This window comes from Arvicanthis niloticus, chromosome X (genome assembly GCF_011762505.2).
Source record: "Arvicanthis niloticus isolate mArvNil1 chromosome X, mArvNil1.pat.X, whole genome shotgun sequence".
NCBI lineage: Eukaryota > Metazoa > Chordata > Mammalia > Rodentia > Muridae > Arvicanthis > Arvicanthis niloticus.
Genome location: NC_047679.1, coordinates 94450386 through 94473825, shown reverse-complemented (window position 1 = coordinate 94473825; position 23440 = coordinate 94450386).

Sequence of the window (23440 nt, the reverse complement as noted above, 5' to 3'; positions counted from 1 at the left end):
CACTTCTCAAGTGACCAAAAACCTGACAGCACATAGGCCAGGGATCTAGCAGAACAGGAAATGCAGTTCTGCTCAAGGAACATACCAATAAAATGACTCCCGATGCTCAGGTATCACCAGAGAATCTTTCTGTAGTAATGGGAATAAATACACAGACCCACAGCTTATCAATGAGCAGGGAATGCAGGACCTTGTAACAGTTAGTCTTAAATGGATATTTTCACCAGTTCCATCCATAAGCTTGTAGCTCAGGGAACCCTGTGGATGACAGTGTGGAAAGATTGTAAAAGCCAGAGGGGATGGAGGACACCAAGGAAATAAGCCACTCTAAACACAGCAGAGGCAGTGCACATATGAATTCAGAGAGACTATGGCAGCACCACCATAAACAGGTCTGGGCTAGATGACGTCCCAGCACTGAAAGTGTAAGCAGACCCAAACACACATGTCTAACCTGGAAGTTATCCCTAACTGTTAATTGTTCACAAACAGAAAATTAGTCTGAGTCTCATTGGGTAGACAAACCACACTTGAGGCTAGGCCACATGCCCAGCAGTAGATGGCCGACATAAAACAAACTCAGTGAAATTTTTGAAAGTTCTTTATCTGATAAAGACTTTATTGGGCCTTTTCCCCCCAAATGTATTTTAACCTTACTCATCCTTTGTGCATAGATTCTGGTTTCCTGTTTTATATATTTTTATGGCATTTCTATATATGTGAACATGTATGTCTCTATGTCTATATATGTTTCTTGAGTTTTTTATTTGGATTTTTTTCTGTTTGTTTTGTCTTATTCTGGCTTGTTTTTATTGTATCTAATTTTAATTTATCATTAATATTTTAGATGCCTATTTTAGTTTTATCCTAATGAAAGAGAAAAAGAAAAGGTTTGGATTTGGATAACTGATGAAGTGGGGGACATTTGAGAAGAGTTAGGGGAGGGGAAACCATAATCAGAATATATTGTATTTTTAAAAAATCTAGTTTTGATAAGAATAAAAAGAAAAAGAGAAATTGAAATTGATGGTGCTGGCCCAGCTGGATCATAGACAGGAGCAGAGATTGAATTGATTTTGAGGCGATATTACAATGGCAAATGAGAAGAGATGAGAGAACGTGAGATAAGAGATGAGGAGTGAAATTTAGTAAGGTGATTGAAAAACAGATTTTCACACTGGCCAATACATGTCTGATAAGAGTTCTAGGAACAACAACAGAGAAAAACAAGGCTAAGACATGCTTTGTAAAAAATACACTAAACAATTCTCTTTGCTAATTCTCATGAATGTAGCAGTGAAGTCTGTGCCCGTTCACTTAATTATTGTTGCCATTTAAATTTAGTCATGAGTTGGCGGTCAGGTGCATGCAACGGTGGATTGAAGTTGCCAACTCCTATTAGGTACCAAAGCCAATTTAGACCTGGGCATTTTAGACAAGGTGAGAATTATAGTAGCCTGCGGACACCTGCAGGTGATACTAATACAAGATAGTTTATTTTGGTCCCCCAAGTAATGTTAAGGCTCAGCAGGCCTTCATTTGGAGACCCTAGCTGTGACTATTCCCATCTGCAAGTCACTAGCAAGCACCCTACTGTTAGATTGCCACTGTGCAATGAAACCTGCCAGGAAGACTCTTTAAAGATTTTTCCAAATGAAGATAATGTAGAAGAGCCAGCTTAGTGAGTGAAGTAAAATAGCACTTCTGTGGTAAAGTCATCATGTTATTAGTTTCACCAGCCAAATGGAGTAGTCATGACTTGCTTGAATTCCTTCTATGGAGAGCTACGGAGACGAGTAGGAATCCAGCTAATATAATGCCATAAACTCCAGAGTATAAGACAAGGTAGATTCCTGGAAATGACAAATGGAAAGCTGTAATTTATTGCAAAGTGCATGCCATTTTTTAAAACAAGAAACAAAAGTAGAAATGAGAACTGCCACTGACACTCAGCTTATTTCTCTAGTTTGGTTGAAAAGGTAATAACTGATATGTGCGGTAGACGAGTTGCACACACTAGGCAAACATGTCACCATTGAGATGAATCCCCAGTCACAGAAATGATAATAGTTGATATTATAAAATAAAAAATCTCAAGCAGTATTTTCCCTCCACTCATGTAGCACTCTGCTCATTCCCATGATAATCATTTCTCTTTCTCCATCTGCATCTTTCTTTACTGGTAACTTGAGCTTCTTGAGTCACCCCTCTGCTTTGTGCAGAGTCTTTCTCTGTGTATGCCAATTGCATGCATGTCTTTTCTCAACCTGAATAAAAGTCTTTAATCAGATTGCAAGAAAAAACCCACTATTGACTTTTCATTACATCTACGTATTACCAAATACTTTGTAAAGCAATCTTTAAAACTCCTCCTACTTAGGTACTTCTTCCATGCTACTAGAAACATCTGTGAAGTTTCCTTAACCATTAATGGCACAGGCCCATATCACTTTAGACTTTATTTTTAGAATACCATTTTATCTCCGTATGACTCAGCTGTACCTTTTCCTTGTTTCTGACACTTCCTCCAATCCTCACTATCATTTTTATGTGCATCTGTTTCTTTTGTTTTAGTTGTTACATTGGATTATGTAACAGTCACTTGATACTTTCTATGAGACACTACAATTTCTTGAGGACAAAGATATCGTTTAATAGCAGAAACTCAGTATATAACAATATCTGGTCCATGTGGTCCACAATGGATCTCATCGTTATAACAGGATTTCAGATATACAGATGGAAGTGATGGCTTGTAAGAAATGTATGTTAGCACATACATTATGGAATAATAATAAATAAATAAATAAATAAATAAATCAGAACTACCATGTGACATGGCAACATATTTAGGGATCTGTATCTGAAAAATGTAAGTAAATTATCTGGAATAGGTATCTTCAGTGTCATATTTATTGCAGAACAATTCACAGGAATATATATATATATATATATATATATATATATATATATGTTCCAGTCCATTGATCCACAAATAAACTGGTAATATATAAACAAATAACTATATGTACATGGTAGTATACTATTGAGCAAAAAACTTCCAGTGGAAAAAAGACAGCAGTTTCAACAAATGGTACTGGTTCAACTGGCAGTCACCATGTAGAAGAACACAAATTGACCCATCCTTATCTCCTTGTACAAGGCTCAAGTCCAAGTGGATCAAGGACCTCCACATAAAACCAGAAACACTGAATCTAATAGAAGAGAAAGTGGGAAAGAACCTTGAACACATTGACATAGAAAAAAAATTCCTGAACAGAACACCAATAGCTTATGCTCTAAGATCAACAATTGACAAATAGGACCTCATAAAATTGAAAGACTTCTGTAAGGCAAAGGACACTGTCAATAAGAAAAAAATGGCAACCCACAGATTGGGAAAAGATCTTTACCAACCCTACATCCAACAGAGGGCTAACATTCAAATTATACAACAAATTCTAGAAGTTAGATTCCAGAGAACCAAATAACCCTATTAAAAATGGGGTACACAGCTAAACAGAGAATTCTCAACAGAGAAAACTTGAATGGCTGAAAAGCACTTAAAGAAATGTTCAACATCCTTAGTCATCAAGGAAACATAAATCAAAATGATGCATAATATGTGGTATCTTTTACAATAGAGTCCCACTTTCAATTTCTGGTAGGCAATGAAGGACTATGGCAATAGCTTGTATTTGTGGGAGAGGGAGTCTTTAGCAGACATTCCTAACAAATTAAAAAAGGGTTCCCCATTCTTGGAACTAAAGTTTTTGGTTTTTGGATATTCTATGGCTCTTGGGGGAAGCATTATCACCTCAAGTGATATAACTTAATTTCAATATATGTATGTATCACGTATGTGTAATATATATGTATGCATGTGTATGTACGTGTGTGTATGTGTGCATGTGTGTGTAATTGTAATTAAACACAAAATAAAGTAATTTCTTATGGCTTTTAAAAACATCCACAGTGTTTTCTCTCTCTCTCTCTCTCTCTCTCTCTCTCTCTCTCTCTCTCTCTCTCTCTCTGTGTGTGTGTGTGTGTGTGTTTTCCTCCCTTTCCCCTCTCTAGGTAAGTTTTCTATTCCATAGATACTTGCTTAGCCAGATTCATTGTTGCTCTATTCACAACAGTAAAGAAGGACAACCTAAATGTCCTTTAGTTGATTAATGAATAATGAAAATGCGGCACTCATAAGTGATGGACTTTATTCAGATGCAAAGAAGAATGAAATCATCAAATTTTCAGGCAAATGGATAGAACTGGAAAATATTATAGTAAGTACCTCAGACCTAGAAAAACAAACAATGCATGGTCTCTCTTATTTGTGAATCCTGGCTCTGAAAGTTTAGATCTAAGTATAGAACCTGGAGTGACTCCAGAAACCAAAAAAGCAAAAAGGGTTCAAGGAAGCAGGTAGCTCTGGAAAGGAGAACAGTAGAACACTGGTGTTATGAAGGAGGTCAGGGTAACAATTAATTAAGGAGGTTTGTTGTTTTTGTTTTATTTTGTTGGGTTTTTTATTGTTGTTATTGTTGTTTTGGATGGTCTTAAATTCACAGAGATCCACCTGCCTATCTCCTGAGTTCTTGAATGTGCTAGATCAAGAGCAACAGATTGAGTGTTTCTAGAGTATGTCACCATGGTGCCTTCTATTGATAAATGTAGAAAGATGAAAAAAAAGAGGTTTCTATACTAAAAGATTACTGATTTTTTTTCATCAGATACAAGTGCAGTATAGAATGTTCTAATTAACATTTTGTATTTAGGTCCAACACAAAACTGATATTACTGATGTAGGGTAATAAGTCTTTGTGAAAAGTGATTGTTGTTATGTTGGGGAATTGAAGTAAATAAAGACATTCATTTTTTTCACTGACAGGATTGATTATAACCCAGAGTATACTAGATTAAAGTAATAAGTCATATAATGAATATGAATGAAAGTGAACTATAGAAAGAAATCAACGTATTAGGACGACAAGAGTAGATTGTATTGATTTAAATCAAGATTCAGCTACTTATTAATCATAATACTTTATGCAATTGATCATTCTAGTTATATTGATCTATTTTAAACAAGAAATACAAAGTAACTACCTGAGAGGTATTTGAGGAAAATAAAATTAAATGAAAATGAAACTGACTTGTAATTTATGATATGTAATGTTTCAATCAATATTAATAAATAAGAGTTGATAAAATGAAACATGTTCTGTCATTTGACTATTTGAGCTGATGATAATGTCAATATGTGGAGGAGGTATTATCATTTATACACACAGTTTCCTTTTTGATGAATGCATATTCAGTCCACTCAATTTAAGCACTATCATGTGTTGCAAGCAGAACTGATAGCTTGTGAAGAAATTAACTACTTGCTAAGTTTTAATGACATTGCATTTTTGAAAAACAGACATGAACTATTTTTGCTACCTTTTTAGATTAAGAGAAAAAGTAGCCTAGATCTTGGATACATGACTGAGGGGGAAGGGCAAATTTCCAGATACCAAATGACAGGGGAAACTTGAAGTGCCTGAGAAGCAAGCACAGACTACACATGGATTTCTCTCCTAAATTATTGCAGTATATTTTATGGTACTTGAAATGCTAAAATTTAGAGCCACTGTTCTGATTAAAGCAGATAAGCAACTGTGGACATACTTCAATTTTAAAAAGTAGTCTGTGATTGTTAAAATAGTGATACTATTTTTCCTATGTGGCCTTTAACTTTACACTAAAGAGATTTTCACTTTAAAAGGAGCTAAAGAATGGAGTTTTTGGTGTGCAACCATGTTTTCCAACCTGCTCAGGAGGCTGACTCAGAAGGATCACTTAAACCTAGGAATCTGAATTCAGCCTAGGAGACATTCTGAGACCTTTATCTCAAAAAGAAAGGTAGAAATAAAAATAAGTGAATGAGAGACAGATTGACAGACAGAAAGAGAGAAGGGGGAGAGAGAGAGAGAGAGAGAGAGAGAGAGAGAGAGAGAGAGAGAGAGAGAGAGAGAAATAGAGAGGGAATATATCTTGAAACATACCATATCATCATAGTTGTTAAGCAAAAGTGTGACTGATTGACTAGAATAACTTTTATTTGATATATACATTTTCCTGGGCTTTTAAATCACATTTGTTTATTTAATATCATATAGTTCCTATTGCTAAAACTTGTAAAACACAAAATGCCTATATTCCTACCACCCAAATCAAAAAAGTAATGTTTTAGGTTATATTAATTGCATAATAGTCACTTCTTATAACATATTCTTATGTTTATTTAACAGTATCCCTCCTGTGATGAAATCTCATTTTGAGGTCACATTCTCAGTCATATGAAGCTCCAGATAAAATATAGAGAAAAAAAAAACAAAAGCCTAGCCCAGTTTCTTTAATTAATTAATTCTGTCATAAGACTATCCATGAAATTATTTTCAGAATCTATTAGCTTATGGTATGTGCCTAAGCCTGTTTTTTGTAGTTGATTTAATTATAAAGTTTTTAATACATTGTTGCAGTAGAAATTCTTGTATTTCTGTTCCTTATTGTGTGATGCTACTTGAGGAACCTTACAACAGGTTAAAGGACAATTAGTATACAAGCAATCTACTAAAGAGGATATCTGACCGCTCCCTAGGGATCAACATATGTATAGTACACAGCAAGATACTGGAAAACACAGGAAATTCCTAATGTTGAATCAAAACATGGTGTGTATTATTTGCATAACTCAATATAGTACCATGGATTTGGAAATTAGGTTACAATATAAATTTCAGAAGGACATAATCCTTCAGATAATAATAAGTGTACTCCATGCAATAAGGAAGTCTGGAGGATTTCTTTAGTTCTACAACAGAGTATTACTATAAAAAAAGTTCTTGAGAAATATCATTAAAGAGTACAAATATAATTACATGAACATGATTACTAGGTATTAAACTTTGGAGATGTATAATAGTCTGTGTGGGCTGTAGGGGATAACTTTGATTATATGTTTCCTTTGCAAAATGCAATTGAGCATTTCTCGACTTTCTGGTACAGAATGTTGCAGTTTTATTTTATAATTTTTTCTGCTCTAGGCTTCAACACTTCTCTAAGTTGAACACTTAAAAGAGTGAGATACTCTTGTGTTAGTCTGCTCAAGCTTTTAAAACAAAGAAGTTTACATTTGGGTGATTTACTAACAGTAAAAATGTATTGCTCACATGATTCTAGGCTTGGGGGTCCAAGATTAAGCAACTATCATGTTTTGTATCTCACATGACAGAAGGAAGAACACAGTACCTGAAAAACGCTTTTGTATAACACTAATACTATTCATGAGAGCAGAGGACCCTGTCCCTAAAAGGCATAAGTGACATCCCTTAAAGGCCTTGTTTCTGAGTACTATGACACTGGAAATTCGATTGCAAAAGAAATTTGAGATGGACAAAAACCTTCAGATAATGTCAATCACATGAGATGCTGTTTGGATTTCACCTTTTTTACATTTGTAATGACAGAGGGATCACTGACCTGAAGTTATGAAGATGTCTGAACGCATAACACATTAGGGAAATGGGATAGACAACACATTATTATTCACATATACTAATACCTCTGGGATGAGTTCACTGCATGCCATGCAACAGTACAGAAATGCTATTCTTGGGAACGGTGAATTTCAGGACAGTGAAAGGCAGGCTTTGTACTCTAGAGAAGATATGGTAGTCTCTAGTTTCTACTCTGAACTAGAAATTAATTGAAACCTCCTACTAGACATATGGTCCCCATGATAAGGGAAGATTGTCTAAAAGAACTTAGGTAGGAAACTTGAGGACTTCCTAATTTCATAAGATGTAATAGCAGTATATAATTGCATTTAAAATGGATATCACAAATACCATAATTTCAATAATAAAATAATCAGTACAATTATAATTAGCAGAATAAAAATCACTACCCCTGAATTAATGTTGTGATAAATAAATAAATAGAATAGCTCTCCCCTAGCTGGATGTGATGGACCATCCCTTTGATACCAGAACTTAGGCAGAGGCAACAGGCTAACATGATCTACATAGGACATTCTAGGCCAGCCAGGGATACAGAGTGAGTCTCCTATGTCTTCAAATAAAAATCTCTACAACAACAAAATGTATGTGTCTAAATTCTCAAAGAATAAATTTAAAAAATAGGATATATTAAAAGACCACTGCTTGTTTACTAAAAACTGTCAATAAATTTAGATGCAAAGAATAGTAAAATATCACCATTAGAATAATTGTTGCTGACAAGATCTGTAAAAGGAAACTAACACTGTTGGCAACAATATGTGCAAAATAACATGTTTGTGTCATGGCAAATTATGTAAATATTACAGAGAAAATTTACTAAGGGCAAATATAATAAAAAACACTTTGGAGAAAATTATCTGGCACTACCTGAACAGAACCATCTACTTTTATATTACTGAATTTAAAACTCATAGAAATATTATAAACCCTGGCAGCTGTTTACCAAGCTGCAACTATGAACTTCTGCAAGTCATTCTGTTTTCTAAATTACTCCAAAAACCATAAGATTTCTAAGGTTTTTTTCCCTAACACTTTCATAATATTTTACTCTTCCTGTAAAGCCCTCTCAATACTATAATAATAATAATAATAATAATAATAATAATAATAATAATAATAGTGATGATGATAATACAGTAACCCATAATTTGATTCAGTGAGAAGGACACACATACTATACTTCCTTAGTATTGTCTTTCATGTCCAACTACTGGTGAAGTATTGGACAGTTCATTCTTAAAATGCCCGTTAACTAGAATTTTACTTGATGACTTAATTCAGTTATGTACTGTGGTAGTGTGAAGAGTAATGAGCCCCATAGGGTCTTGCATTTGAATCATTTGTTTTCAGTTGTTGGCACTATTTGGGGAAGTTTGAGGAAGGTACAGCCTTGCTGACTGAAGTGCATCACTGAGGTTTTGAGAGTCTATAACTTCACTCCTTCTTCAGGTTGCTCTCTGTGCTTTGTGCTTAGAATTGAAGCTGTGATTAGTAAAAGTTATATCCCAGCCATCTCCTGTCATACCTCCCTCCCACAAAAAATGGACTGTTACCAGTCTGGAACTATAAGCCAAAATAAAAATTTTCTTCCTCGCATTGCCTTTGGTAATGGTGTTTTATCACAGCAACAGAAACTAATACATTTACTCTATGAAGAGTAAGGAAAACATGGAGGTTTTACTTCTATTTCCAATGACATTTGTTGTGATGTCTCTTCATTTTAGTGTCCAGTTGATATTTCATATAGTATGCCCTAATTATTTTCTCCTCCTCTCAGACCCTTCCCACTATCCCACCCACTGAGTCCTACACTCTGTCTTTGTCTCTCTTATTAGAAAACAAACAAGCACTCCCTTGATCACTGTTTGTAAGGGCTTATCAGGATGACCAAAATAACTGAGCCTATTTCCCTGTCCTAGCCCAAGGTCATTTTCATGTCTGAAGCCTACTTGTTCTAGCCTAAGATTTATATTCCTGCCTTAAATTATTTCTTTGTTTTAGCCTAAGATTTAGATTCCTAACTGAAATTACTTCTTTGTTCTAGCCTAATGTCAGATTCCTGCCTGAAGCCTACCTTGCTTTTTCTTTGACTAATTCTGTTTATTGTCTTGCTTGCTCCTTGACTATTTGCATCTATTGTATTGCTAGACCCTCAACCTAGAACTGACCTTAATACATGCATGTAATTAAAATGGTATAAAAGCATAAAGGATGAGGGCAGATGGGATAGGAGGTTCTAGGGAGGGGAAATGGGGAAAGAGAATGACGTCTGTATTGTAAATAAATAAAATATCCAATAAAAAAATTTAAAAAAGAAAACAAACGAGCATGTAAAAATATATAATTGAAGCTGGAGAGATGGCTCCTTGATTAAAAATTATAAAATAAAACAGAATAGGACAAAACAAACACAGGAAACAAAAGCCACATAAAAACCACAAAAATACACATATAGATCCTGAGACACATTTGCACACATAGAAATCTCATAAAAAACCCAGAAACTATAATATATAAGCAAAACAGCAATACAGGTGGTGAAAACCCACACAAAGCATTTTAAGATAAAATACCTCCAAAAGTACTCCATCACTGAGTTTGTTTTCTGTTGGTCATCTCCTGCTAGGCATGGAACCTACTCTTAAGTATGAACATTAGAAAAAACTAATTTTTCCTTTGCAAGTGGTTATCAATTGGAGACTAAGAAATTGGGGTTTGTGTTCACTTTCTGTCTTAGTACTGGAACCCCATCTGGCTTAGACATGTGCAGGCCCTGTGCATGCTGCCTTATTTTCTGAGAGTACACATATGTGTTATTCCTAGTTTGTCTAGAAAGCTTTGTCTCCATTTTGTTCTCCATCCCTTTTGTCTCTTAAATTTTTTCCCTTCTCTTCTAAAGAGTTCACTGAGCCCAAAAGGGAGAAATTTGATGGAGACATCCTACTTAAGAATGAGTGTTACAAGGTCTCTCACTCTCACTCTCTGCATACATCTGGCTGTGGGTCTCTGTATTTGATCCAATCTGCTACAGAAGGAAGCCTCTCTGGTGATGGCGGAGCAAGATACTGATCTATAAGCATAACAGAATGTTAATAGGAGTCATTTATTGCTATTTTCCTTTAGCAAAGGAGTAACATTTGATTTTCCCTCAGGCTCCTGGTCTTTCTGGTCTTGGATTCTTGATCTTTCTAGCAGTATTGAGGACATGCTCATCTCATTAACTGAGCCTTAATTCCAATCAGATAAATGCTGGTCATGCTCACATTTGTGCCACAACTACACCAGCATATTTTGAAGGCAGGCCACCATTGTACATCACAGGACTTGTAGCTATGTTGGTGTTTGCCTTTATCCTCTGGGGGGTTACATTCCAGTAACATGAAGATAGTCAGGAGAACTGAAGGCTGTAGGTAGGGTCCAGCTCAACGTCTTCATGTTCAACGAGTTATCTGTGTTGCCTTTAGCAATAGGGCATTATCACCAGTTTATGGGGAGCTATCAAAAGCCTTGGCAATATCCTGGGCTTTGGGAGGTGTTCCATGGGTCCCCTTTGGCTAACAATTTGACTAGATGTAACCTATTCTCAGCACCAAAGGAAGGTTTTATTTGGCAAGAGATAGTTAGTTGGGTTTTTTTTTTTTCTCCCTAATTAGTTGGCAGTTCCAAGTTAGATTGCTTCCACATATTTATTTGTGTTTATAAAGTTTCTACTGCATTGTTTCTGTATGACCCCACAAATGGCCCTTAGTTTTAGCTATCCCTCCTAATATCCCCACATTATCTTCCTCTTACACTCTCCATTTAATCCTCCTGTTCCAGTCCCCACTCCATAACTATCCTATTTTCTTTTTTTAAGGAGAGCCTTCCCTCACCACAGGTCCCTTACTCTGTACCTAAACTCTGTGGGTATAGTAATTGTAGATAGCTTACCAACCATGTAACATGTAACATCCACATAGAACCAGACATATTTGTCTTTGGGGGACTAGGTTACTTCACTCAGGATATATTTTTTCAAGCTCCATCATTACTTACGAATTTCATGATTTTTTCTTTACTACTGAGTAGTATTCCATTATAATAATGTACCATATATTCTTTTTCCAGTCATCCACTGAGGGATATCTAGGCCTTGTTCACTTTCTGGCTATTAGGAATAGCAGCAATGAACATGTAGAATCTGTGTGGTTTGATAAAACATCTTTGGGTATATGCCCAAGAATGAATTAAAAAAAAAAACCTACAAAGGACTTGGGATATAGTTCAGTGGAAGAACATTTGCCAAAAATGTTCAAATGTTCAATGTAAAGTACTACAAATGGAAAAGAAAAAAACCCAGAAATTTCAAGCCCTTACCCCCAAATGACAACATAATAGGCTTTCTTCAGAGACTGAAACTAATACAACCTTGATATTGGTATGTCCAGTCTGCAAAGCTGTAAAAATCCTTCTGTTATTACATCTTACCCAAGCCATTTTATTATAGCATTTGAAACAAACTTAAATAAATAACTTATTTTTTTATTTTTTAAGGTTGATAATATAATTACACTATTTTTCTCTTTCCATTCCTCCCTCAAAGGCCTCCCATGTACTTTCTACCAGCACTCTCAAATTCATGGACTGTTTTATAATTAATTAGGTATCTGTATACAAACGTGTATACACACACACACACACACACACACACACACACACACACATCTTGATACCCAGAGACATTTGAGCATTGAAGGGGAAACCTCACAAGGCATCAACCCTACATTACAGGCAACTAAGGAAAGCTGAGAACAAGAGAAACAGTCTTCCTTGGGAGAGAACAAATCAATTGGTTGTCCAATACTAAATAACTAATTTTAACAGCATCACATGAGTATCCTTTATTTCTTCTTTTGTCTGATTCATTCATGAAAACATATACACAAAAACATATACACATAATTGAATATGACTTCTCAATTCATATTGTTATATCATTATTACATATGTGTGTATGAAATTATTTTGTACATTTCTTTTTTTTCTTTTTTTTTTTTTTTTTTTTTTTTTTTTTTTTTTTTTTTTTTTTTTTTTTGGTTTTTTGGAGACAGGGTTTCTCTGTGTAGTTCTGGCTGTCCTGGAACTCACTCTGTAGACCAGGCTGGCCTGGAACTCAGAAATCCTCCTGCTTCTGCCTCCCAAGTGCTGGGATTAAAGGCGTGCGCCACCACCGCCCGGCTTATTTTGTACATTTCAAAATTGTATATCAAATGGTTATGATGCATATAACTGAAGAGTTTGCTTTTTGTTATATTGAATGTTAAAGTTCTTTCCATATAAATCCAAAACTATCAGAGTCATTCTTTCCACCTTCAATGAGATACTGTATCACAGGTCTAGCCTGCAATGGGTTATGTATTTCTTTTATACAAACTGGAATAAAAGTGGGTGCTCTTTCTTGATACCTTCTTGTTCAACTACATAAGAATCTCTTAAACGAGTGCAACAAGAACTAGAATTATTAAGTACTAGATTTTTGTTTTCTGGTTGACTGGATATTTATGTTTGATTTTCAGCATATTCACACTAATTTACATTCCCACCAACAATATAAGGAAGTTGTGCTTTTTTCCACTAGTAATTTTTTTAGTAATTTTATGTGAGAGCCATAATTTTATATTTCACACTCATTTAAACCATTTTAAGATACTACTGAGTCTCCAAATCCACTCATAAGTTTGTTAGCTGCCTAGTATACTTATGAGTGTAAAAAGTTATCACTGAATATATTGTGTCAATTTTTGTCTTTATATACATTAATAGAGATTTATCTATGTACTGTAGAAATTAATCTTTCAGCCAGATTATTAGTATCTCACATCATGAGTTTTACTATCATTTGAAGGAATAATTATATTAGCTCATAAAAATATGCTCTTATACTTTGTACTATAATTACTTAAGTATTTATTTTTATATTCTCATTAAGTTTATATTACATTAATATTTGCAGATGGTACATTGAACAATTTTAAAGTATTTCATACAGAAAGCAAATGTATCTAAAATCAATTTCATTGAAGAGTTGATTCTTTGAAATATGTTTTATAGGACTGCATTTCACAGAGCAGTTGCTATATAATATAGCAAATCCTTCTAGATTTATTTATTTTATTCATCTATTTCTGCAGCAATTATTATGGTCTATTATATGCTTTAAATGTAATTAGTAAGGCCTTCCATTTTGCTGTATTTTTAGAGTATTTTCTTATCTATTCTGATATTAATTGTTCTCAATGAGTTTTAGAATTAGTCTAGATCCATAAAATTTTCATTGTTAATTTTATCAGAATTATCGTTTATCTGTAAATTATTTTGAATGGCACTGCCATGCTTTTGTTGCAATCCTAAATTTTACTTTCCTAACAATAATGCATAATTTATTTCCACTTTTCTTTCATACCATTTAATAAGATATATAATTATATATTTAAAGACTATGCACAACCTTTTAGCTTTTCATAAAAATGTGTAATACTTTGTAACTACTTTAAATTAACAGTTATTTACAATATTGTTTGATGAGATTTAGTGGGTGGCAACCATATTAAATGTTTGTTTGCTAAGTCAGTCTAACAACCTACAAAGCTTATTATTGGGTCTAATTAATTTGAACATTTTAAAAATCTTTTTTTGAATATTTTATTTACATTTTAGATGCCATCCCCTTTCCCCATTTCCCCTTCCTAGAAAACCCCTATCTCATGCCCCCTTTTCATTTTTGCTTTTATACAATTTTTTAAAATGTTAATCAAAGGCTTTATAAGTTTGATAATGCTCAATCAGAAGTGTAACCCAATACCCAACCTACATATATAAACTATCTTTGACTGGTGGAGACAAGTGAACATCTGCCTCCATGCCCCCTCCTCTTTCTTTCTCTCTCTCTCTCTCATGACCTAGCTTCTCCTCTTCTTCTTCTTCTCCTCTCCTTACTCCTTCTCTTCCTCTCAGTACTCCTCCCACCTTAGCTCCTCCTACATATCACCGTTCCTGTTAAAATAAAACTTTTCTCTCTAAATACAATTAGAGCATAATTATGCCTATTTGTATCAGTGAGGTACAAGATAGTCCTAATACCCAGTTCATCATTTTGTTGACTAACCAGAACCTCTGTCATCTCTCCTAACTAAAACACTTAGTTCTGAACCTGGCTTTTTTCTTGGCTTTAGAATGAATGTCAGCTGAAAACCATCCACTCAGATCTTTTCTCTCAAAGTGAATAGCCAGGATGGGCTATGAGACTATATGTTTTCAACCCTGTCAGAAATCCAGACCGAAAAAAAAAAAAAAAAAAAAAAAACCAACTTTAGCCAGGTGGTGGTGGAGCACGCCTTTAATCCCAGCACTTGGGAGGCAGAGGCAGGCAGATTTCTGAGTTAGAGGCTAGCCTGGACTACAGAGTGAGTTCCAGGACAGCCAGAGCTACACAGAGAAACCCTTTCTCAAAAAAAACCCAAAAAAAAAAAAAAAAAGAAAGAAAGAAAGAAAGAAAGAAAGAAAGAAAGAAAGAAAGAAAGAAAGAAAATCCAGAATGACTGAGTTAACTGAAAATATGGGAAGCACAAAGCATAGCTTCTAAAACTTAGCCAATTTATAGACACCGCTGAACAACTGGACAGTCCCTATACTACAGAACGTTGGAGTATCAAATCTTCAGCCTTCTGGCCCAGAATCATGTGACAGACCTTAGTGATGCAGAATTAAGGGCTGATTACTCTGTCTAGGCAGATATAATCAGTCGACTATTCTGCATGTGTGTCCTTTTCTGGACAGTGATTTGTCTGTAGATGAAAAGAGGCAATTCTTGCCTAGTGGCTGTCTCCCCACAGCTGGAGTAACTCCAAAGATGCTCAATTTCTTCTTAGAATCCAAGGCAGGAAGCTGTCAGGAGCAAACAGGTCTCTAATCAAAATGAACATTAAAATAGAAATGTTTGTAAAGTCAATTCTGTGGACTTCTGACGTTTTGAAAACCAACTATCCATGTAAGGTAACCTGCACTGTTTGTCTCTTAACTCCTCTCAGCTATTTCTAAATAAAATATAGAAAACCCCCTAACAATAAACTCAAAGCCATGAATTTGCTATAGTCCCTTAACTCACAGGCTAACCATCTCAAATCAGTTGAAAAAGTTAAAGAAGGACTGGGTCTAAGCGTTGTATTCCTAAATGTGTTATACAGGCACAATGACCATGAGGGTATCAATATTCATCTCCCTTTTATATCAATAAGAAGCTTGTACCAATGAAAACCTTAAATTTGAAATCAAAGTAAATTTTGTACCAGTTTAGAAGTTATAACTTCATCTTGATAATTATACAGATTTCTACCAATAGGTTATGGCTATGTAATAAATTCTAGCTAATCCTCCTGTTCCAACAAAACCACTACTTTTCCCTAGAAAGACAGCCCAATATAACCCACCTTCGTCCCCAAGCCCAGGGAATAGCGGCACTGACTCTTCATTAACTTCTTCAAGCTGATTATGGGCATTGAGATATTAGAAGAGGTGTGTGTGGGGGGGGGGGGGGGGGGGAGAGTAAATCGATAAGCCTCTGACTCTATGTCTTCACTGCATCCGGCTGGAATTCCAGGACATCAGAGGTTTGGGCAGGTCTGCTCAGTTTGCTTGATGAGTAGATACACCAAGGCTGTGTATTCTGCAATATATAATTCCCAAATCAAGTTTTAGTATCAAGATAATTTTTTTAGAGGGCTGACATTTTATTAAAGATGTTGGTTCTAACAACTTTTCTCTTTTTTCCCTTTTTTCAAATTGGTGATAATATTTACATTTTAAATTTTATCCCCTTACCCCATTTCCCCCACCAACCAGGAACCCCTTATCCCATCCCCCCTCCTTCTGCTTCTATGAGGGTGTGATTTTCCTGTTTCTATGATGATTTTTGATTAACATAAACTGTCTCCTAAATTTCTAAATCCTTCCCTTTGTGTTATTAAATCAGCTTTTTTTCTTTATTTTTTCCTTTTTCTTTTTTTTTTTCTTTTTTCTTTTTTTCATCCTTTTTAAAATTGGGTATTATATTTACATTTCAGATTTTATCCCCTTACCCCACTTCCTCTCACCACCCAGAAACGTCCCATCCCATCCCCCCTCCTCATGCTTCTATGAGGCTTTTCCCCCACCTACCCCCTCTCCCCACTACCCCCTCCCCACCCTCACATTTCCCCCCACACTCTGTGTTCATTTTTCATGGGACCAAGAATCTCCTCTCCCACCTATGCCCAACAAGGCCATCCTCCCCTACATATACAGATAGAGTCATGGGTCCCTCCCTATGTGCTCCCAGGCTGGTGGTTTAGACACTGAGGGGCTCTGGTTGGTTGGAATTATTGCTTTCTTCCTGGGGTCACAAGCCCTTTCTGTTCCTTCAGTCTTCTCTCTAACTTCTCCATTGGAAACCCTTGATCATATCAGTGGTTAGCTGTGAGCATGGTCCTCTGAATGTATTAGTCTCTGGCAGACCTCTAAGGAGACAGATATATCATGTTCTTGACAGCATGCACTTCCAGCCATCCACATCAGTGTCTTCTTAGGTGACTGTACATGGGATGGATACCCAGGTGGAATACTCTCCAGATGGCCACTCCTTCAGTTTCTATCCCATGTTTTGTTTCCATATTTGCTCCCTTGAGTATTTTTGTTTCTCATTCTAAGTAGAACTGAGGCATCCCCTCTTGGTCTTCCTTCTTCATGAGCTTCATGTGGTCTGTGGGTTGAGTCTTCACTATTCCAAGCTTTTGGGCTAACATCTACTTATCAGTGAGTAAATACCATGTGTGTTCTTTTGTGATTGGGTTAACTCACTCAGGATGACATTTTCTAGTTCCATCCATTTACCTAAGAATTTCTTGAATTCATTATTTTTAATAGCTGAGTAGTACTCCATTGTGTAAATGTACCATATTTTTGTATCTATTCCTCTGTTGAAGGATATCTGGGTTCTTTCCAGCTTCTGGCTATTATAAATAAGGCTGCTATGAATATAGTGGAGCATATTATATGTTGGAGTATCTTCTGGGTATATGCCCAGGAGTTACAGTATAGCTTGGTCCTCGGGTAATGCTATGTCCAATTTTCTGAGGAACCTCCATACTGATTTTCAGAGTGGTTGTACCAGCTTGCAATCCCACCAACAATGGAGGAGTGTTCCTCTTTCTCCACATCCTCGCCAGCATCTGCTATCATCTGAGTTTTTGATCTTAGCCATTCTGACTGGTGTGAGGTGGTATCTCAGGGTTGTTTTGATTTGCATTTCCCTGATGACTAAGGAAGTTTAGCATTTCTTAAGGTGCTTCTCTGCCATTCGAATTTCCTCAGTTGAGAATTCTTTGTTTAGCTCAGTACCTCTTTTTATAATAGGCTTATTTGGTTGTCTAGAGTCTAATTTCTTGAGTTCTTTGTATATATTGGATATTAACCCTCTATTGGATCTAGGATTGGTAATGATCTTTTCCCAATCTGTTGGTTGCTGTTTTGTCTTATTGACAGTATCTTTTGCCTTACAGAAGCATTGCAATTTTATAAGGTCCCATTTGTCAATTCTTAATTTCAGAGCATAAGCCATTGGTGTTCTTTTCAGGAACTTTTACCCTGTGCCTATGCATTTGAGGGTCTTCCCGACCTTCTCTTCTATTAGTTTCAGTATATCTGGTTTTATGTGAAGGTCTTTTATCCACTTGGACTTGAGCTTTGTACAAGGGGATAGGAATGGATTGATTTGCATTCTTCTACATGCTGACCTCCAGTTGATCCAGCACCATTTGTTGAAAATGCTGTACTTTTTCCACTGGATGGTTTTAGCTCCTTTGTCAAAGATCAAGTGACCATAGGTGTGTGGGTTCATTTCTGGATCTTCATTTCTATTCCAATGATCTTCCTGCCTGTCTCTGTACCAATACCATGCAGTTTTTATTACTACTGCTCTGTAGTACAGTATGAGGTCAGGGATAGTGATTCCCCCAGAAGTTCTTTTATAGTTGAGAATAGTTCTGGCTATCCTGGTTTTTTTGTTGTTCCAAATGAATTTTCAAATTGCTCTTTCTATCTCTATGAAGAATTGATTTGGAATTCTGATGGAGATTACATTGAATCTGTAGATTGCTTTTGGCAAGATGGCCACATTTACTAAGTTAATCCTGCCAATCCAGGAGCATGGGAGATCTTTCCATCTTCTGAGAACTTCCTCGATTTCTTTCTTCAGAGACTTGAAGTTCTTGTCATACAGATCTTTCACTTGCTTGGTTAGATTCATTCTAAGATATTTTATATTATTTGTGGCTATTATGAAGGGTGTCATTTTCCTAATTTCTTTTTCAGCCTGTTTATCTTTTGAGTAGAGGAAGGCTACTGATTTGTTTGAGTTGATTTTATATCCAGCCACTTTGCTGAAGTTGTTTATCAGGTTTAGGTGTTCTCTGGTGGAAGTTTTAGGGTCACTTAAGTATACTATCATATCATCTGCAAATAGTGAAATTTTGACTTCTTCCTTTCCTATTTGTATCCCTTTTACTTCCTTTTGTTGTCTAATCGCTCTAGCTAGGACTTCCAGTACTATATTGAATAGGTATGGTGAGAGTGGGCAGCCTTGTCTAGTCCCTGATTTTAGTGGGATTGCTTCAAGTTTCTCTCCATTTAGTCTGATGTTGGCTACTGGCTTGCTGTATATTGCTTTTACTATGTTTAGGTATGGACCTTCAATTCCTGATCTTTCTAAGACTTTTAATATGAAGGGATGTTGAATTTTGTCAAATGCTTTATCAGCGTCTAGTGAGATGATCATATGGTTTTTTCTTTGAGTTTATTTATGTTGATCCTGCACTGATATCATACAGACCCTAAGAGAACACAAATGCCAGCCCAGACTACTATACCCAGCAAAACTCTCAATCAATATTGATGGGGAAACCAAAATATTACATGACAAATCCAAATTTACACAGTATCTTACCACAAATCCAGCACTTCAAAGGATAATTGGTGAAAAATTCCAACACAAGGAGGGAAACTACAACCTAGAAAAAGCAAGAAAGTAGTCTTCCAACAACCCTAAAAGAAGGTAGCTATACAAACATAACTCCACTGCCAATAACAAAAATAACAGAAAACAGCATTCATTTTTCCTTAATATCTCTTAATATCAATGGACTCAATTCTCCAGTAAAAAGACATAGACTATCAGACTGGATACATAAACAGGATCCAACATTTTGCTGCATACAGAAAACACACCTTTGTGAAAAAGACAGACACTACCTCAGAGTAAAAAGTTGGAAAACCATCTTCCAAGCAAATGGTCCCAAGAAACAAGCTGGAGTATTGATTCGAATATCAAATAAAATCTTTTTTCAACCAAACGTAATCAAAAAATATAAAGAAGGGCATTTCATATTCATCAAAGGAAAAATGTTCCAAGAGGAACTCGTAATTCTGAACATCTATGCCACAAATGCAAGGGCACCCACATAAATAAAAGAAACTTTACTAAAGCTTAAAACATACATTGCACCTCACACAATAATAGTGAGAGATTTCAACACCCCACTCTTAGCTATGGAAAATCATGGAAACAGAAACTAAATCGAGACACAATGAAACTAACAGAAGTTATGAACCAATTGGACTTAACTGACATCTATAGAACATTTCATCCTAAAACAAAAGAATATACCTTCTTCTCAGCACCTCATGGTACCTTCTCCAAAATAGACCATATAATTGGTCACAAAACAGGCCTCAACAGATACAAAAAGATTGAAATAATCTTTAGTACTTTATCAGACCACCATGGATTAAGACTTGTTTTTGACATGGACAAAAACAACAGAAAGCCCACATACACTTGGCAACTGGACAATGCTCTACTCAATAATAACTTGGTCAAGGAAGTAATTAAGAAAGAAATTAAAGACTTTTTAGATCTAAATGAAAATGAGGACACATCATATCAAAACATGTGGGACTCATTGAAAGCAGTACTAAGAGGAAAAATCATAGCTCTAAGTGCTCTCAAAAAGAAAGTGGAAAGAGCATACATTAACAACTTGACAGCAAACCTGAAAGCATTAGAACAAAAAGAAGCTAGTATACCCAAGAGGAGTAGACGGCAGGAAATAATCAAACTCAGGGCTGAAATCAATTAAGTCGAAACAAAAAGAACTATACAAAATATCAACAAAACCAGGAGCTGGTTCTTTGAGAAAATCAACAAGATAGACAAACCCTTAGCCAGACTAACCAAAGGGCACAGAGACAACATTCAAATTAATAAAATCAGAACTGAAAAGGGAGACATAACAACAGAAACAGAGGAAATTTAAAAAATTATCAGATCCTACTACAAAGGCCTATACTCAACAAAATTAGAAAATATGGATGAAATGTACAATTTTCTAGATAGATACCAGGTACCAAAATTAAATGAGGAGCAGATAAACCATCTAAACAGCCCTAAAGAAATAGAAGCAGTCACTAAAAATCTCCCCACCAAAAAAAGTCCGGGGCCAGATGGTTTTAGTGCAGAATTCTATCAGACCTTCCAGGAAGACCTAATACCAATTCTCTTCAAAGTATTCGACAGAATAGAAACAGAAGGAACAATACCTAATTCATTCTATGAAGCTACAATTACACTCATACCTAAACCACAGAAAGACCCAACAAAGGAGAACTACAGACCAATCTCTCTTATGAATATTGATGCAAAAATACTCAATAAAATTCTTATAAACCGAATCCAAGAACACATCAAAGCAATCATCCATCATGATCAAGTAGGCTTTATCCCAGGAATGCAGGGATGCGTCAATATTCCGAAATCCATCCATGTAATCCACTACATAAAAATCTTTATGTAAACTTTTTATCATTCTAATATAATTTTAAATTTTCACTCCTGTCTTTTCATGTTTTAGCTCATATCCTCCTCTTCCTGCTCATTCTTTCTCTGTTTCTCTGACTGTCTGCCTCCACCCCCAACCTCTATGTGTCCATCTCCATTCGATCACTGAGAGGTCAGTGAGAACTTTGAAAGAGATAATGTTTCTTTATCTGAGGGTTATCTTAGTTGGGGTTTCCATTGCTGAGAAGAGATGCATGACCAAGGCAACTCAAATAAGAACAACATTGAGCTGGGGATGGCTTACAGGTTCAGAAGTTCAGTCCATTAACATCCAGGCAGGCATGGCACTGGAGAAAAAGCTTAGAGTTCTACATTTTGTTCTAAAGACAACCAGAAGAAAACTATCTTTCAGGCACCCAGGAGGGGGGTCTCAAGCTCACCCCCACAGTGGTGCACATCCTTTAACAAGGCCATATATAACAGTGCCACTTCTCATGGGCCAAGCATATTCAAACCACTGCATGGGTTAATAGGAATGCTAATAGAATTCTGCATATGGGATGTCAGGACATTATTTTTAGATTTCTCTGCTTTTCACATAAATAGGTGAATGAACACTTTCATACATGAGGTATAAGTATGTAAATGTATTTACAACACAAAGTTTGTTGAGATTTGAGTAGAATTTGATTATAAACATAGAAAAAAATCTTGGAGCATTACTTTTTTTCCAGATAAGGCCTCACTTATAGCCCTGGTTCACCTTGAACTCAATGAGATCTGCCTGCCTCTGTCTCTCTTGAGTGGTGAGCGATGTTCACCCTTAATATGCTTGTCTTACTTTGTTCTTAAACCTACACAGACTAATTTTATACTTTTGATATTTGATCTATATTTTTATTTGTTAGTGTTTATTATTATCTTTTTATTGTAAAATAAAATTCAGGAAATAGTTTAATGAGTAACTGTAGAGTTGCTACCAGTGAAATCATCACATGTCAAGAAATGAAATACTTTTAGCACCTACAAGCCCTCTGCTCGCCCTGATCACTCACTGTACCACCTTTCTCACATTAGAGAGAAACTCTTCTGATTTGTACGTGTGTGTATGTGTGTGTGTCACAGAGAAAGAGAGAGAGAGAGAGAGAATGAGAATGTGTTTATATGTCTGTACTCCATAGTGTGGAAATACATGGTAATTATCTCTCTGTGTCCATCATTTAGGTCCAATAGATTGAACTTGGTTTATCTGGCTTTGGCAATAGTGCCTTTTACTCATTGAGACATCTCACCAGCCCTCTTGCAAATTTTGGAGGGTTAATTTCATTGCTTATATTTGCAGTATGATTGCCAATATATAGCAGTAAGTGATATTCATTTAGTCAAAACATATAGTATATATTTACATGCTGAAATAATTACCGCACTCGATTATTGACATTCAGCGTCCTAGAAATGGCTCCTTGTAACTTTTTGTAATAACTCTCTTTGATTTCCCACAAGTTATCTCTCCTCAGGCAAGTGCTATTTTGGCTGCTGTTACTAAAGATTAGTTTTAATCTTTTAGAATTTTATAGACATGGAATAATGCATCAATAGTTTTGTTTGGTCTGGCTTCTTTCATTCAGTATGTTTAGAGAGTCATCCTATTACCCTATTTATTCTGCTGTATCATTCTTTTTTGTTCTTTTAATATTTTAAAAAATAATTTATTTTGTATGTGTTACAAAATACAACATGCTTATGGAAGTCAGTATAGTAGTTCTTGGTTAATACTTCCATGGCATATATAACACTTTACAGTTTTCTAGGTACATCACTTAAATCCTGAGTGCTTATAGCTGGGGAACAAGATAAATTGACAATAGTAATCTCTCTGTTTTAATTGAGCTATTTTTCCATTAGTTAACATATTACCAATAACCAATAATGTGTTTTAAAGGTTTCATGAAACTATGCACCATGACCCATT